The sequence below is a fragment of the Vipera ursinii genome (genome assembly GCF_947247035.1).
Source record: "Vipera ursinii genome assembly, chromosome: 17".
Lineage (NCBI taxonomy): Eukaryota > Metazoa > Chordata > Lepidosauria > Squamata > Viperidae > Vipera > Vipera ursinii.
In genome coordinates this window covers 2,440,830-2,456,506 of record NC_139530.1, presented here as the reverse complement: position 1 = coordinate 2,456,506, position 15,677 = coordinate 2,440,830, and the positions used below count along the sequence as shown (strand labels likewise).

General features: G+C 45.9%; 1 protein-coding gene and 1 long non-coding RNA gene across 3 annotated transcripts in view; one reads left to right on the top strand and one right to left on the bottom strand.

The window, feature by feature from the left end:
* SKI (SKI proto-oncogene) overlaps nt 1-15,677 on the bottom strand; it is a 90,180-nt gene that overhangs the window by 30,673 nt on the left and 43,830 nt on the right. The gene's annotated exons all lie outside the window — the stretch shown is intronic.
* LOC310648110 lies at nt 1,647-14,972 on the top strand. Its single transcript, XR_014494015.1, has 5 exons — nt 1,647-1,838; nt 2,819-2,933; nt 3,485-3,542; nt 8,031-8,188; nt 14,760-14,972. It is a non-coding gene; the product is annotated as an uncharacterized lncRNA (long non-coding RNA).

Below are 15,677 nucleotides of genomic sequence, written 5' to 3'. Positions count from 1 at the left end.
GGTTTACTTTTTACTACTGCAAGTAATTTCTGAGCCAAAGTGTGTGTGTGATGGGGGAAGAATCTCACAAATTGGTCAACCCAACTGGTACGAACAATTTGGCACAATTTAAAGTGTTTGCCGGTACTCCTCAAACTTACAAACGTTTATTTGGGGACTGTTCGAAGTTACGCTGTCACCTCTGCGAAGAAAGCTAGGAAAAAGCTCCAGGGTGGCAATAAATCAAAGGTACAGATCCCACAGGCGAAAAAGGCAGAGAACCAAATTTTCCTGTATTGTCAGTTTTTGGCCCTTACAGCTGTCTGCTGTAAGAATGACTATAAATTAATTACCATCCAGAGCAGCAATGTCTTCTTCACCGGCTACAGAATACCAAGCCTTCCCCGTAATTGTTCATTTTTCATAATTGCTACTGTGGTTTATTCTTTCTGGAAGTCGGGGGGGGGGGCTTCACCCTAATTCCAGGAACTCAAAAGCTGTACAGCTATATGCAACCTTTTGACACCTTGTTCCCATTTGCACCAGGACTAATATAGTATGGCAGAGAGTGGTGTTGTTGGTTTTTTTGGGGGGTGGGGGGAACTGCACTCCAAAAACCTTTGGATTCTGTCATTAATCAAATGTATATGAAATGGAAGCTAGGTGGGACTGTTAAAAGACAGAATGCATAGAAGTGTGCTGATTTATTATTGATGACAGGAACAACAAAGAAATAAAGAGAAAGGGCATTGGGAAGGAGAATGTGTGTTAATTCCAAATATATTTGAATCTGCTTCAGGCAACAGAGCATCTGGGCCTCCGTTTTAGGAGGCTCAGGGGATTTTCTTAAGGGAGGGGGGGGAAAATGGTTTCTGCATCTGGGTTTTTGGTATTTTGACTCCAGGGCACAGAGTAGTAGGTAAAGGTGTACGAGCTTAATGGAGGCGGCCTAAAGATGGGACGCCTAGTGATGAAATGTGAACTTTTAACCTTTGCTTAAAAATAGAAAGCATCCTTTCTTTGAATGCCATTTTTCTGATATATATATATATATTTTTTAAAAAAAAAACCTCCTAAAGGGAATGGTTGTGGAAGGACTTTCAGAAAGAAGTTAACGTGGCATTCCTTAAAAGACTAGGGACCTGCGACACCCACCCACCCCCCATCTCAAAAAAAAAAAATGCATCTCCTGGGATTGACCTCTCTTTCCAAAGGGAGTGAATTAAGGTCTTAAAATGAGGGAGAATATAGGAAACAAGGAAGTTGCTCACTTATAAAAACAGCCTTTTGCCACAGAATTTTTCCCTGCTTTCTACCCAGAGAGAATCATAACAAAATCCCAGACTGCAAGCTCAATTGAAGAAAAAGAGAGAATGAACCCGTCCATCCAAGGTTTTGGAATTAGAAGGAAATCTTATATATCTGGCAAATGCATTTCTGGTTTAGCCTTTTCTTCCAGTTCATGTTCAACTTTTTCTTTTCTTTCTTTTTTCTTTGCATCAAGCCTCTGAAGGGTTTCAAGGAGGGATGTAAAAGTCCTGGCTTCGAACAGAAGTGCTTCAAGTTCGGAGTTGTAAGCAAAACAAGGGCGTGGAGAGCTGATATCCTGTTGGACAGCGGCCCGAAAGAACAAGAGGAGGTGGCCGAGGGCCGGATGCCAACCAAGCTCGGAAAGAATTAAAAAGGGAGCCTTTTTGAAGAGCAGTCGGCTTAGTAGCTACACTTGGAATCCCGCATCCAGTTTTGGTCACCGCGATGTAAAAAAGAGGTTGAGACTCTGGAAAGAGTGCAGAGAAGAGCAGCAAAGGTGATTAAGAGGCTGGAGGCTAAAACATATGAGGAACAGTTGCTGGAATTGGGTATGTCTAGTTTAACGAAGAGAAGGACGAGGGGAGACAGGGTAGCAGCCTTCCAGTATCTCAGGGGCTGCCCCAAAGAAGAGGGAGTCAAGCTGTTCTCCAAAGCACCTGAGGGCAGGACAAGAAGCAAGGGATGGAAACTAGTCAAGGAGAGAAGCAACCTAGAACTAAGGAGAGACTTCCTGACAGCCATTTGTCTGAAATGGTGTAGGGTTTCCTGCCTGAGCAGGGGCTTAGACTAGCCCAGGGGTGTCAAACTCAATTTCACTGAGGGCCGCATCAGCATTGCGGTTGCCCTCAGGGGGCCGGGTGGGTATGGCCTGGGTGGGCTTGGCCTACTGGGTGGGCGTGGCTAGAGTGCGTATGGCCTACTGGGTGGGCGTGGCCAGCTCTACATCGTTGGCATCAAGGGTGCCTATGGGGGCCTGGGCAGGAGTGGGACAGATCTGAGGGTCTCTGGCAGGAGGAGGGTCTCTGGGCCAGGGCGAAGGCAGTGGGGGCCGTTCCCTCACTGTTTCCAGGAAGGCTTCGCGGGCCACATGAAACCACTTCACGGGCCAGATCTGGCCCCCGGGCCTTGTGTTTGACATGTCTGGACTAGAAGACCTCAAAGGTCCCTTCCAACTTTAAACCGATTCACAGGCGGCTATTTAAAACAACAACAATCTGAAAGGGAAAGTCATTTTCATGAAATGTAGGTTTATCTCCCACCTTCCAGCACACAGCTGCCAGAGGGTTAGGGACTCCCTTGAAATCTGGGCAACAATGGCTGCCGAAACGTTTTTCCTGCAGTCCATCCAATATTCCTTGTTTTGCCTGCCGAGTACAGCAGGATCGTATTTCTCCTCCTTTTTTTTTCTCCTTCCTTCCCCACCCCCTCCTCCTCCTCCTCCTCCTCCTCCTCCTCTCTGCTTTCATTTTTTCAAAGAAAAAAAATATTATTCCAGGCCTGGCAGATGTGTGTTTTCTTTCTTCCATAGAAACCGACCAAACAGCGAATCGTAGCCAGCAGGCCCTTCAAATTCAAACAGCGAAGGGAAGGAGAGAAGGAAGGCAGAAAGATCCAGAAGGTGGCACAATGCCGGGAGGGGTGGGGTGAGAGCTACTTTGCTTTCCCTATCAAGATGCAATTAAAGTAATAAAAGAAATCTCCCATAAAAAAAACTGGGGAGTGGGAGGGAGAGAAATGGTAAGGAACTCAAAGAAACTCAAGAACTCACCCACCCAACTACAGACCAAAAGTTATAGCCATATCAAATTTCCTTGCTTGCTCACCCACCCACCCCCGTCCCCTCCCTGGGGGCTGAAAATTTGAGGAACTGCAGTCCCCACCGTGGGAAGGGGAAGGGAATCAGCTTGTGGACCTGCAAGTGTCATATAAATAATATACAACCAGTGTGTGCGGAAAAAGCTAAGTAGAGCTGCACTGTGTTTTTTTTCACTTGCTTTTGTGGGTTTTCAGCTCTGAAAATTAAGAGAAATTTAGCCCCTGTCAACGGCTTATTAATCATCCTAACATGGTCGTCCCATTTTTCCACTCCTGGGGGGATTTTAAAAAGCACATATAGAGGAGAAAGCAGGGGGGGGGACATTGGAAGGGCCAAGATGTTTCTTTTCTTGGTCACTCTCTTAATGCTTTTTTGTAGACAGCCGACAGAGGAGCAGCATAGAAGAAGGAGACAAGCGAGGCAGATCTGAATGCAGGTATGCGGCCCAGTTTATTTTATTTATTTTATTTTAATCCCTGGTAATTTTGTCCTTTCATCCCTCTCTCCGCGAGGGGATGCTGTGCAGTGATGGAAAGCAGCTGAAATGACAAGAAAAAAAGAGGGTGCTGTTTTGGGAAGGAGGGAGGGAGAGGACAAAATCGCCATTTCTATATATGCTCCACCAAGATCATCCGAGCATCCAGTTCCACCTGGGCTGTAAGAGCACTTTTTTTTTTTTTTTTGGTCCTGGGTTCAAGAGAAACGCAACAGACGGAAGGAAAAATTTGGGGGGAACTCTTCAAAACCTTTTGAGTCACGATCTGATTTGGCGGTAGAGAAAGCAACGGAAGGGTCTCTCTCTCTGTCTCTTCAAACCCCTGCTGAAACACCAGAGGTTTGAAATGAGACTGTTTCAACAGGATTGTGGCTTCTCATCCTGAGCCTGTGCGTGATTTCATCATTTATGTCCTTTCTTTAATAAATATATGCACCACTGCTTGTCCAAATCGTGTCTCAAAGCAAGTTGCAATTTTTTAAAAAAAAATTCAAACTGCATAAACTATCTAAGAATTATACCATTATCACCACCTCCCTGAGATTTTATTCAAGCTGTGTATTTTTCCCCTGTTGGAATAAATTCAAGTTTCATTTAATTTAGGTTCTGGCCTGAGACCTAAATAGCCTCAGTCACCACAGACCAGTTTCCCCTGACCTGAGGTTGCCCAGATGTTGCAACAGTCACCCCAAACATCTGGAAGGTACCAGGCACCAAGAGGCTTTGCTACTGGACAATGAAATCTTTTAGAAACCGTGTTTTCCTAAGAACTCAAAAGCGGGTTCCTTCAAACAGTGGCTAGATTTACCGCAATGAACCGCTGACTCTGATGCCTGGAATAAAAATCCTTGGGTTTAGTTCATGTGGCTACATCGGCATCTCGGTTTGCAAATAAGGACTGGATTTGTTTAACCACAAGAAGCCCGAACCAAACCAATCCATCAAAGAAGCAACTTATGCTAGAGACAAGCCAATGGTCAACCCCTGTGGATCAGAAGTAGACTAAATAACCTAGCTCACGGCTCTTCAGACTTGGCCCTTGGATGACTTGTAGACTTCAACTCCCAGAATTCCTCAGCCAGCTTGCACGCTGGCTGAGGAATTCTGGGAGCTGAAGTCCACAAGTCATCCAAGGGCCAAGTTTGAAGAGCCCCAAGGTAGATAGACACATGATATAAGGATAGCAATTTCTTAAGCACTTGCCAAACTAGTCATATATTTAAAAACACACTGAAATAAATTTAACTGCTTTCATTTCTTCCTGCCCACCCCACAAAGCAACATCCCAGCATCTGCAGCTGGGCTGTCGCAAAGGTCCTTGTTTACTTCTTTCTCACTCTGCTTTTAAATTTACTGTATGAAGGAGAAAAGGCAAAAGGGCAACACACCCGTTCCGAGTTAAGCTCTAAGGCTCAAAATCCAGTTTAATCACTTTACATCCAAGCATCCGTCTTGGAATCCACACCAGCCACAAACGTTTGACGCAAGTTGCAGGGAATTGGCTGTGTCAGGACTTGAAAGAAAATACCGTATTTATCGGCGTATAACACGCACTTTTTCTTCCTGAAAATAGGGGGCAAATGATGTGTGCGTGTTATACGCCGATATAATGTTAATGACCCATAGTTATTTATTTGAAATTTAAGTTTTTTTCCTGAAATTTCCTTTTTAAAATGAGGTGCGTGTTATACGCCGGTGCGTGTTATACGCCGATAAATACGGTACCTCTGTTGCAGCATCCCCAAGCGTCACGTGATTTACATTCGGACGCTTGACAACTGACTCACACTCATGGACGGGTGCCGTGTCCCGGGCTCACGTGATCCCCCTTTGTGAGCCTCTGACCAGGAAACTCAGTAGGGGAACCAGTTTCACTTAACAACCATTGTCACTAATATAAGAACCACGGTGATTCACTTAAGAAATGCAGCGAGAAAAGTCGTAAAATGGGGCAAAACCCGCGTAACAAATTTCTCACTTAGCGGCATAAACTTTGGGCTGAGTTGTGCTCATCACTTGAGGACTCCCTGTAAAGGTCACGTGTCCTTATAAGGGGGTTGATTCTAGGCCCCATGCTCCTGCTCTGTTCACAGAACGGACATTGTGCCTTAAAACGAGCGTGTGCGTCCCACGCTAGGGGAAGACAACAGCCAAACGTTTTCCCGAGAGACGATCCAATACCTGCTTTAGCCTTGGCTTAAGGGTTTTGCGCAACCCCAGCCCCAGAAGCCTGTCCACTCCTTTGCCAAGGTCACGTGTGAACAGGGCTAAGGATGCTATCCCGACAATTTCCACGTCAGCAGTGACGCTGGGTGGAAAAGTATGCGGAAACACAACTCAGACAGGGGAAGCCGTGCCAGATCAAAATGCGATTAAGGCCTTGCCCATTTGGGCCAGGGCTCCTTCATTGATTCCCTAAGCCAAAGCAGGCCTCTCGTCGTGATGAGCTGTCGGGAACCCACCCCAAATTTAAAAAGGATTTCAGGGCGAAAGCACAATGCACCATTAGGAAGCCATTAAAAAGCCATCAGAGACAGGAGGGAACGCACCCGGGCGCTTCCTGCCTGCTTGGCCTCTTCCTAACCCCATTCTGGGCCATACCTTTCCAGATAAATATCTCGCACAAACAAAATTACCTATGATTGCACCAGCCGCTGAACTTCTTCTCCGGAGAAGTTCCCACTGCAGGGAGCGGTGTTGCCTTGCCACACAGACGTAAACAAAGGGGAGCAGACGAGAAAAACAAGTTTTAATTAAAGCCACTTCGGCGTAATCAATTTTCCCTTCGACACCATTTCTAATACCCTTCTGCAGTCTGAGTAAGCCGCTACACAAACCGGGGAAGGAAAAACAGGTCTTCCAACCCTGCACGCCTCCACAAAGGCGGAATCTCCAGATTTTCCTTTGGAAAAGAAAGAAAGAAAGAAACAACCTCCACAGTCCCACATAGGAAGCATGTGCTGGAGGGTAGGTTTGTTATCGAACAGGAAGAAACGAGGTAGAAAAAACAAGAAAGCAGAGAGTTACATTACCCAGTCAAAACAAACAAACAGATCGGCTATTAGGAGGAAACTAAATAACTAATATTATAAATAACTGCAGATCATAGAGGCTGACGTCAATTCCCCTCTTTTTTGTAACCTTCCCACCACCTTTTTTGTTTTCTTCACAATTTTGCTTAACGGACAGCTCCAGTGTCTTCCTTGGGGACCCTGAAGCGTGTGTAGTTTTGGAATTAGATAAGCCCCATTCCAAATAAAATATTCTTCTTTTAAAAAAAGAATTGAAAAAGAAGCATGCATCGGATTTGTACAATATGCCAGACTGGGTTTAAGGCTGTTGTCTGCCTTAGGGCCTTGCGTGAAGCTCGCCTGTGTTGCACTGATCTGAGAAACTGGATGTCGTGGTTTGTTCATCCAGATTTAGAGTGGTGTGTGCTTTGCACAGCCAGCTCTGTAATACATTGAAGGAAGCCCAATAGTCAAAACAAAACAACAACAAAAAACTCGGCAAAAAAAAGGGGCTACGGTCTTTCCCTGTCCACTTCAAAAATCACATGTTTTCTTGATATTAGAGAAGTGGGGAGGTGTTGCCAAAATCTATACTAGCTGGAAGTTGACATCCTCCACCCTACACACTGAAAACACACAAGCCCAGGAAGGAAAGATTCCTCCCTCTTAAATTTGATTGACAGTACCAACCCCAGACAGCCCCACGTGCCCGGATTTTGCTCCCATCCTCACCAGGTCTCCCAATGCAAGATACGCGGGGGGGGGGGATTCTTGGTGTTCCACTTGCAGGGAAGTGGAAGAGCATTCTTTTTTTAAAAAAAAAACACAACCCCAAACCTTCCTTGCACCTTCTCCCTCCACCCCCCTTTCCTAACTCGCTGCGGGGGGGGGGGGGAGGGGGGGAGAAGGCGGAGAAGCTAGAAGTTTTGAAGTCTGGTCAGGAAGTGAAAAGCACAGACGAGCTGTTCCGTCTTCAGGGCTTCCCTCCCTCCTCTTCCTTGTAGCCACTGCTGCTGCCAGCTTCCTGGCCCGTCTGACGCCTCGCATTGACTCATTTTACAGCGCTCTTAAAGTCACAAGGAGACATTTTGGGAGAAAAGCCACACAGGCAGCTCTCTTTCTCCGGTCGTGGATCACGTTGCACACATGGCCTCACCTGGACAAAAATGGCACAACGAAATAGGTTCTCCTGCTTGAGCAGGGGGCTGGACTAGAAGACCTCCAGGGTCCCTTCCAGCTCTATTCTATTCTATTCCAAATCAGAATGAATCAAGGCGCAAAACCATTTCTGGGTGGCTCAGAAAATAACAAGTAAAAATAATGTTTACTAATCATATAAGGGACCAAAGCTAATAAAGGGACTAAAGTTCTGGGGGGGGGGGTTTAACACATCTGATTTGAGCTCTCTCCTAAACAGACGTAAGAATGGGGCGCGCTTCAACTCCAGATGCGACTGATACCCCCCGTAAGGATGGGTCCACCAGGAAAAAAAAAAGGCTAAAATGGACACTGAGGTCCAGTGGATGCCCAGATGCGCAAAGGTGACCTAAGAACGTGGGACGATGCCTATAAAAGGTAGGGAAGAAGGCATGAAACAGATCCATAGAAAGTTGCTCTGAAGAAGATGCAAAATGACAAATACCGGGGGTGTTACGTCAGCATCTAAAATTAAGAAATTATCTTTCTTAGATACAAACAGAGGCAGCTGGCACTTGCAAGAAAAACGATGGAATTGGGTTTTATGGTTCTCGGATATAGTCAATGGCAGGGGCGGGCAACTACTGTACAGCAGCTTTATTATTATTATTATTAATTTAATTTGTATACCGCCCTTCTCTCAAGAGACTCAGGGCGGTGAACAGGGCACCTGTGGACTTCAACTCCCAGGATTCCTGAGCCAGTTGAAGTCCACAGGTCATAAAAGGGCCATAGTTGCCCACCCCTGGTTTATGAGTTGGTTTGGGCACACACTTTCATCCGCTGGACTCCACGCCCACAGAGGATGCAAGTATCTGATGCCACAGGGCTTCACTGTCCAATTTCTGACAGTCACGGGTTTCTTAGCATGGCTAAGCTTACGTTTCCCACCTCCGGTGCTCTCTGGGGGTGCAATTACCAAATTTCAGACTTCACAGCCACAGTTGAGGAAGGTGGGAAGCTGTGCAGAAATAAGCAGCAATTATTCAGCCTTTGCCAGCATAATTTCCTCCGGTGGTAAGGAAAAAAAAAACTGCTTGCAAAACACAAGTTGGATCTGTCACGGATTCAGAAAGCCGTAACTGCAAGTCCCATAAACCCTTGCCACCTTGACAGCCTCCCATACTTATTTAGCTTGACCCTACTACGCACTTACTTCAGAGGCCTTTTTGCCACTTTCTCCAAGGCAAGTAACCAGAAGAGAAAGGGCAGTTTGGCAAAAGGATGCTCGGCTGGTGCTTATCTTCAAAGATTTTCAATTCCCGGTGAATGCATTTTCCAGTTTCCTAAATATTTTACACATTACTGGCTGTAAGGCAGAGCTAGTGAGTTTGCTGTGCTTCTTTTGTTGCTGCATTTATTATCACAACTGTTTCATGCTTTTTCCTTTTTTTAATCTCTGCTACGCAGCTATTTCGATTGTTTAATATACAGTAGTTTCATTTTATAGCACATGGCTTTTAAAAGACTATCACGCCCAGCTGCCAGGAACACTGATTGAGAAATATAACTAGAGAAATATCACCCAGCATTTGGCTGAATTTGATGAGTGTTAGAAGTCCAGAGATTTCTGGAGTGTGTCAGGTTGTGTCAAGCCTAACAATCGAAACAGAAGCACAGTTGTATACAAAAACATAGAGGAATAAAGTACTTTACTCCAGCAAGATTAATAACGGTGGGAATTTTCGATATCTGACTTTTGGCTCGGAAAACCCATTTAGAGCAACTGAATTTGTACCAAATACGAAAATCAGCCTTTATACCAAGTGAGAAAGGAAACGCATCAACGTAGTGTCTTAAAGCTCAGAAAAGAATATGGTGGCCCAGTTTCGTTTTGTTTTTCACTTGGTAGTCTCCAAAAATCTAAAATTCAAGTCATTCCCATGAAACCGTGGCCTCAAAAGCCTTTGAGCACTAAAGTTGTTGGGGAATTTCGCATTTTCAAGTGAACGGTGGCAACTATTTCTTCTATAGCAGCTAAAATAGGAAAACATTCTCGGTGGGACTTTTGCGATGCAGTTCTTGGCTCAAAGCCTACGTGCGACGGGAGAACTGAATACGCACTGCATGTTTTCCAAGGATGTCACTGGTTGCTGATAGAATGGCTAAGGACATTAAAAAACAAAACTGACCTGGGCTATTCACTGGTATGCAATTAATTCCCCTACAAGAAAAACTGCAGGATGAAATCCAGAAGGCCCTTTTCTCTGCACCTGTAATCCAGATGTGAGGATTGGCTGCAGGAACCCAGTGGCTACAGCTTGGGGGAATCCTGTCTAAGAAACAAGACTTACACCCGCTCGCCCACGCGTTAAAAATATAGGATTTTACTCTGGCCTCCTAAAACCACAGTTGCACCCCCAAACGCATCTCCAGTTTCAATTTTCAACGCCTCAGGGTTGATAAAGCTTGTGGGCAAAAGAAAAAAAACCCGAAAAATAGAAAAGGCCGCCACTGCCGCTGCCAGTACAGAAAACCATGCAAGCCAGAGGAAGCGATTAAAAATTAAAGCAAGATACAGAAGGATGGAAGGGTGTAACTGCCGAGCAAGACTTTCAACTTCAGCTTTGTAAATGAATCTCACCTTTTCTACCCTCGCCACCCCGGTCTCATGGATGGCAACTGGGGAGGGGGAGATTGTCCCCCCCACCCACCCTGTTCTCAAAGCCCACAGGCCCTGGGCCTTCCTTTCCCCACAGTTAAAGGGCTGGAGGCGAGAAGCAAGCCCCCTACCCAACTTAAAGAGGGCGGCTGGGATTTGGTCACCACGTTATCAAAAAGATGTCGAGACTTTGGGAAAGTGCGGAGAAGAGCAACAAAGGTGATGAGGCGAAGAAGGGTTGCAGGAATTGGGCATCTCTAGTTTGAGTCAGAGAAGGACTAAGGGTGACAAAGCCGTCTTCCAACATTTGAGGGGCTGCCACAAAGAAGAAGGCTGGGGGGGGGGGCAACCTATTCTCCAAAGCACCTGAGGGCAGGAAAAGAAGCAATGGATGGAGAGAAGCAACCTAGAACTCAGGAGAAATTTCCCGACAGAGTGAGGACAATAAGCCAGTGGAGCGACTTGAGTCCAGATGTTGTGGATGCTCCAAGGCTGGAGGTTTTTAAGAAGAGACTGGACAGCCATCTGCTCCGGAATGATACAGGATTTTCTGCTCGAGAAGAGTTAGACTAGAAGACCTCTAAGGTCCCTTCCAATCCGGTTGTCCCCTTATTATCCCCTTCCAGGTTCAGAGTCGGGGGTGCCGATCACAGACGCTGGGCCTCGAAAACAGCTTGAACAGTTATCCTGGTCAGATGTGGGGGGTGGGTGGGGGAACGGAGTGAGGGGAGGGGAGGCCCAGTCCTTCTTTAGAGCCCATTCTTCCTCTAACCCTGACCTTTTTTTCCACTCAATTATCCGAAATCCATCATTAAAGCCCCCCTGAAAAGAAAGCTACAAGTCTCAAGGTTTTTCCCTTTTGCTGGCGGGGCAGCTGGGGTGCAGAGACGCAGCAGGGGAAGCAGGGAAGGAGACCTTGGAACAAATAAAAAAGAACGGTTGTATAGCCCCTCTTCCCCCCCACCCCTCCCTTTCTTCAATGCAGCTAATTCTGTGGTAATAAAACATTAACAATGACCGTGCCCAGCTTGCTCGCTCTCCTCCCTCCCTCCCTCCCCCCCCCTCTCTCTCTGCTTCAAACATCTGAGGTTTAAGAGGTTCGGGGGCTGGAGCCACCCACCCACCCACCTCTTTCACTCTGTACCTATCTGGGGGCATTTCTCATTGACTTTACCTGCGTGTTTTGTTTGTTTTTTTTAAGGTATTAATATCTGTACATCAAGCTAAGCAAAGATGAGGACAAGCAAACCCACGCAGGGCTTAGGCACAGCCGAGCTCTGCAAATGTAGCCGCTGCGGTTTGTAAACTTGTGCTTTGTGCAGCCAGCCAATTACGCCGGGCCTCCGACGAAACCGTGCTTTGCAGGATGCCCGAAACCCAGTCAGGAGGGGAGCCCAAACACACACAATGCTTTATCGCTTAACCTCAATATTCACACTCTGAAATGGGAAACAAAAAAATGGGTAGCAAATGTTACTATGGTTTCTGTATAACAACAACAACAAGCGGTTTTTTTTTATTTTCTTTTCTTTTCTCCTCTCTTTTGCTTCTGGGTAATCAGCAGTTGGACCTGACCGGGGCCATGTTGCAAGAGCGTTTTTTCACCCCCAAACCGGGGATTGTGAAATAGGATCCTCCACTTGATCTAGGGCAGCGTTTTCCAACCTTAGGAACTTGAAGATGCGTGGACTTCTGGCTGGGGAATTCTGGGAGTTGAAGTCCACGCATCTTCAAGTTCCTAAGGTTGGAAAACGCTGATCTAGGGTGCTAAGATGTTTCTTCTCGAACTTCTTCCCATTTTTTGCCCTTCTAACTTGCATCAGGGTCACTTAAGCTGAAAGATGACTAATCTAAGGTTAACCACAGACACTGCGCCACACCCTCTAGGCGAGATACCATGCCCCCAAAGCCTAGCATTTTTTTTTTTGCATCTTCCTTTAAAATTTAAAAAGAAACAGGCTTCTTAAAATGTCCCCAGCATTCGGCCTCCGTTTCGCCTCTCTGCTCCCCCAAGGGGCCTTTTTTTTTTTTTTAAGAAAAAGAAAACCATCATCCATTACAGTCATTTCCCTAATGAGTCAAAGCCGCTTCTGTTCGGCCTGCAGAAAGGTCTTGACCTCTGACCTTTGCCCCCTCAAATGCCTCCAGCAAGCCCCCCCCTCTTCCAATATTTTATGGGGCTGCCTGGCGGGTAATAAAATTGCCAAGAGGCTCCATTGTGGAGAAGGGCAGATGGGATCCTCCATGTTTAAAGGAGGAGGAGGAGGAAGAGGAAGGTGGAGGGGGGGTTCAGCCCCAGCAGAAAGTTTTAGAGGTGCTCAGGAAAAGAAGGATCCAAAACCAACTGGCAGCTGCCCAATTCTTACACGTGCAAAAAATTCCTTTGCTTACCTTGGCCTATCGACCACACTAGCTGGTAATCTCACTATCGCATCTTAATTCTGCTTCTACGTAACCTGGGATATTAAGCCTGCAGAAATGTTGCCGACCGTCTTATTGGGCGATACGGAACAAATCCTTTTTAAAAAAGCATCTCGCAAATGTTCTTAAACCCAATCACTGAGCGATAACCTCCTGATTCCCCCCTTCGACCCAAAGGCTGCGTTTGATTTCCGATGGGTTTATGACGTTTTTTAGACTGCTTCAATCTACGTCCTTATCCACGCTTTGCTTAAGCGTGGATTATTCCAATTTTCTGGCTTCTCGCTGCACAGGGAAGCCTAAAGTAATGTACAGGCTGGGGATTCCGGCAGCCTCATCGGGGTTTCCCAAGTGAAGCTTAAACCACGCAGGCATTTCATGTCTTTCTTTTAGCTCCAGACGTGCTGCCTGCATGGTTTTTCCCCTGTACAAAAGAGTTGATTTACTGCCATCGTTTAGAGAATATATAAGTTATTGCAAGGAACAGGCTGTTCAGTTTCTCTACATTTTGCTTCACGTCACTTCCTCAACTCTAGCTGGCAATTTCCCCGGCTTCCTAATTCCTATTTTTAGTGGACATAAACCATTTTCTTCTGCACAAAGAGTCTATCTGCGAAAATTGATCCGTGGGGTTTTTTTTTTCTTCCTCCCCCGACAAGTTTATGGTAAATGATTATTTCAATCCACAGTTTTTGCTTTGGTTTGGGGTTTTTTTTGGGGTGGGGGGTGGGGTGGGGGGAGAAGCAGCTGGCAATGTAGGCAAACTTCACCAGACTGGTTTCATTATTTTTGAGAGGTGAGGTGAGGTACAGATCCAGTTTAAATTTATTTTTTTTCTTCCAAGAGTCGTTTATTTGCAGCAATGATCACAAACTACACAAAAAAAACTTCCATTGTGTTTTAGAAACATAATGTTCCATTGTGTTTTTTTATGCTTGATTTTCATCCCGGTGTTTTGTTCGGGAGCTCATGGGGCATATACGCAGTGCTCCCTTTTCCCCCCAAGACAACCCTGCGAGGTAGGCAGGGCTGAGAAAATGGGACTGGCTCAAAGTCATGCAGGGAATTTGGCTGTAGAGGAGTCATTTCAATCGGATCTCGATTATGATTGGACAGATACAGTTCTGGAATAAGCAATGGGTTTATTTTCAAAGCGGGCCAAGGGAGTTATATTTTCAGAAAAAACTCCACAAACAGGGCTCTTTTTAATAGCTTGAGGGGGGGGGGTTTCCCGTTTTACGGCACAGGTGTTAATGTTGATCCCAGGAAAAGCCAGTGAAAAGCGTTTTGATTTGTAAAAGAGCGATTGTTGATCAAGTGGGCCCCTAAACCTTCCAGAAAATATTCAAGTGGTCTTGCCAAAGAAGTTTCAAGAACTGCTCAAGCGGTATTATTTCACCACTCGGCTGATGCGAGTGTTCCAAAAAGGCACATTTTGCTAAATGAAGTCAAACAGACTTTCTACTTCAAATGTGAACCCAGCTTAATTGTTTAATTACTTCATGCCACTTAGAAATATTTGTTTATTTTTCAAGGATTTCAACAGCCAATTTATTTCTTTTCTCTGTGTGTGTGTGTGTCTCTGTCTCTATCTTTTTTTCTTCTTTTTTCTTTTTTTAGATTTTAAAGATGCACAACTCCTGCACCCCAAAAGCCGATACAGGAAAATTTAGCCTCCTCTTCCAGTGTGGGTCATTGTGGCATTGTATCTGCTTCATAGTGATCAGATTTGCCCCCCTAACTTGAGACTTTACACTCAAGAGGAACTATAAAATGCAGTCCCCATCTGTGACTTTTAATAAGATTTCCTTCTTCAACAATTTCTTCATTCACACACACACACACACAGGCTGCCCTGTTGAAAACAAGCTCTACATTTTATTTAATCATCTGTAACGTTCTCATCTCTCTCTCTCTCTCCCCTAGCCACCAAATCCCAAGAGAAGACTTTGACCACATCAGAAACCGTGGGTTCAACCAGCCGAGGATTTCCTACGCCTGACCAATTCTGGACCTAGTTTTGCAAGAAGAAACTGCTTTTTCTTTTTCTGACTTCCCATCAAGCGCATCAAAGATTCCATTCAGGTATTTCACTCTGCAAATCTTAATAGAACACGGTACGGCAAAGGCTTGTACAGGTTGTTAACCACACCATTTGTATGGATGTTGTAGAGATGGGGAGCTTGAAATCTCCCGGATGTAGTTTAAACACCATCTTCCACATTCCTACACCACTGGCTAAGTTACCTGGGGGCTGCTGGGAGTTGTAGTCTAGCCGCTTGCTGGGTTTTTAAATAAAGGGGTTAAGCGTGTGAACACAGTATGCTGCAGATTAAAACGAGGTCCCTTTTTCTCCAAGTATCCCCAGAGGGAGCAGGAAGCTCGGTTTGCAAGGTGGCACAAAATGCACACATTTTGACCCCGGTGATTTTGGCAGGTCAAGGCAACTCCCACCAGCCCCCAGGTAGCTTAGCCAGAGGTGAAGGGATGTGGAAGAAGGAATCAAACTAGAACTGGGAGATTTCAGGATCCCCCAATCTGTGACCCAGCGTGCCTTGACCTGCCAAAATCACTGGGTCAAAATGTCCAGTTTGCGCCACTTTGTGGATTGAGCTTCCTGCTGTCTGTTTCTGGCGGGGTGGGGGGGCTTTCAAGTGCTTTCTCCTCAGAGACGGGGATGGTTGGGAATGGTGTTGCTCCAACATGCCGGAGGCAGCGCAGCACCAGCTAATCCGGGGCCTTTGGGAGGCAAAGAATGGGTTTCTAGCTGCTTTTTCGCATCCTGGCTTGGAAGAGCAAAACTAGCTGCAAAAGGCTGGCAGTGCTGGCAAAGATGGTCTTGCT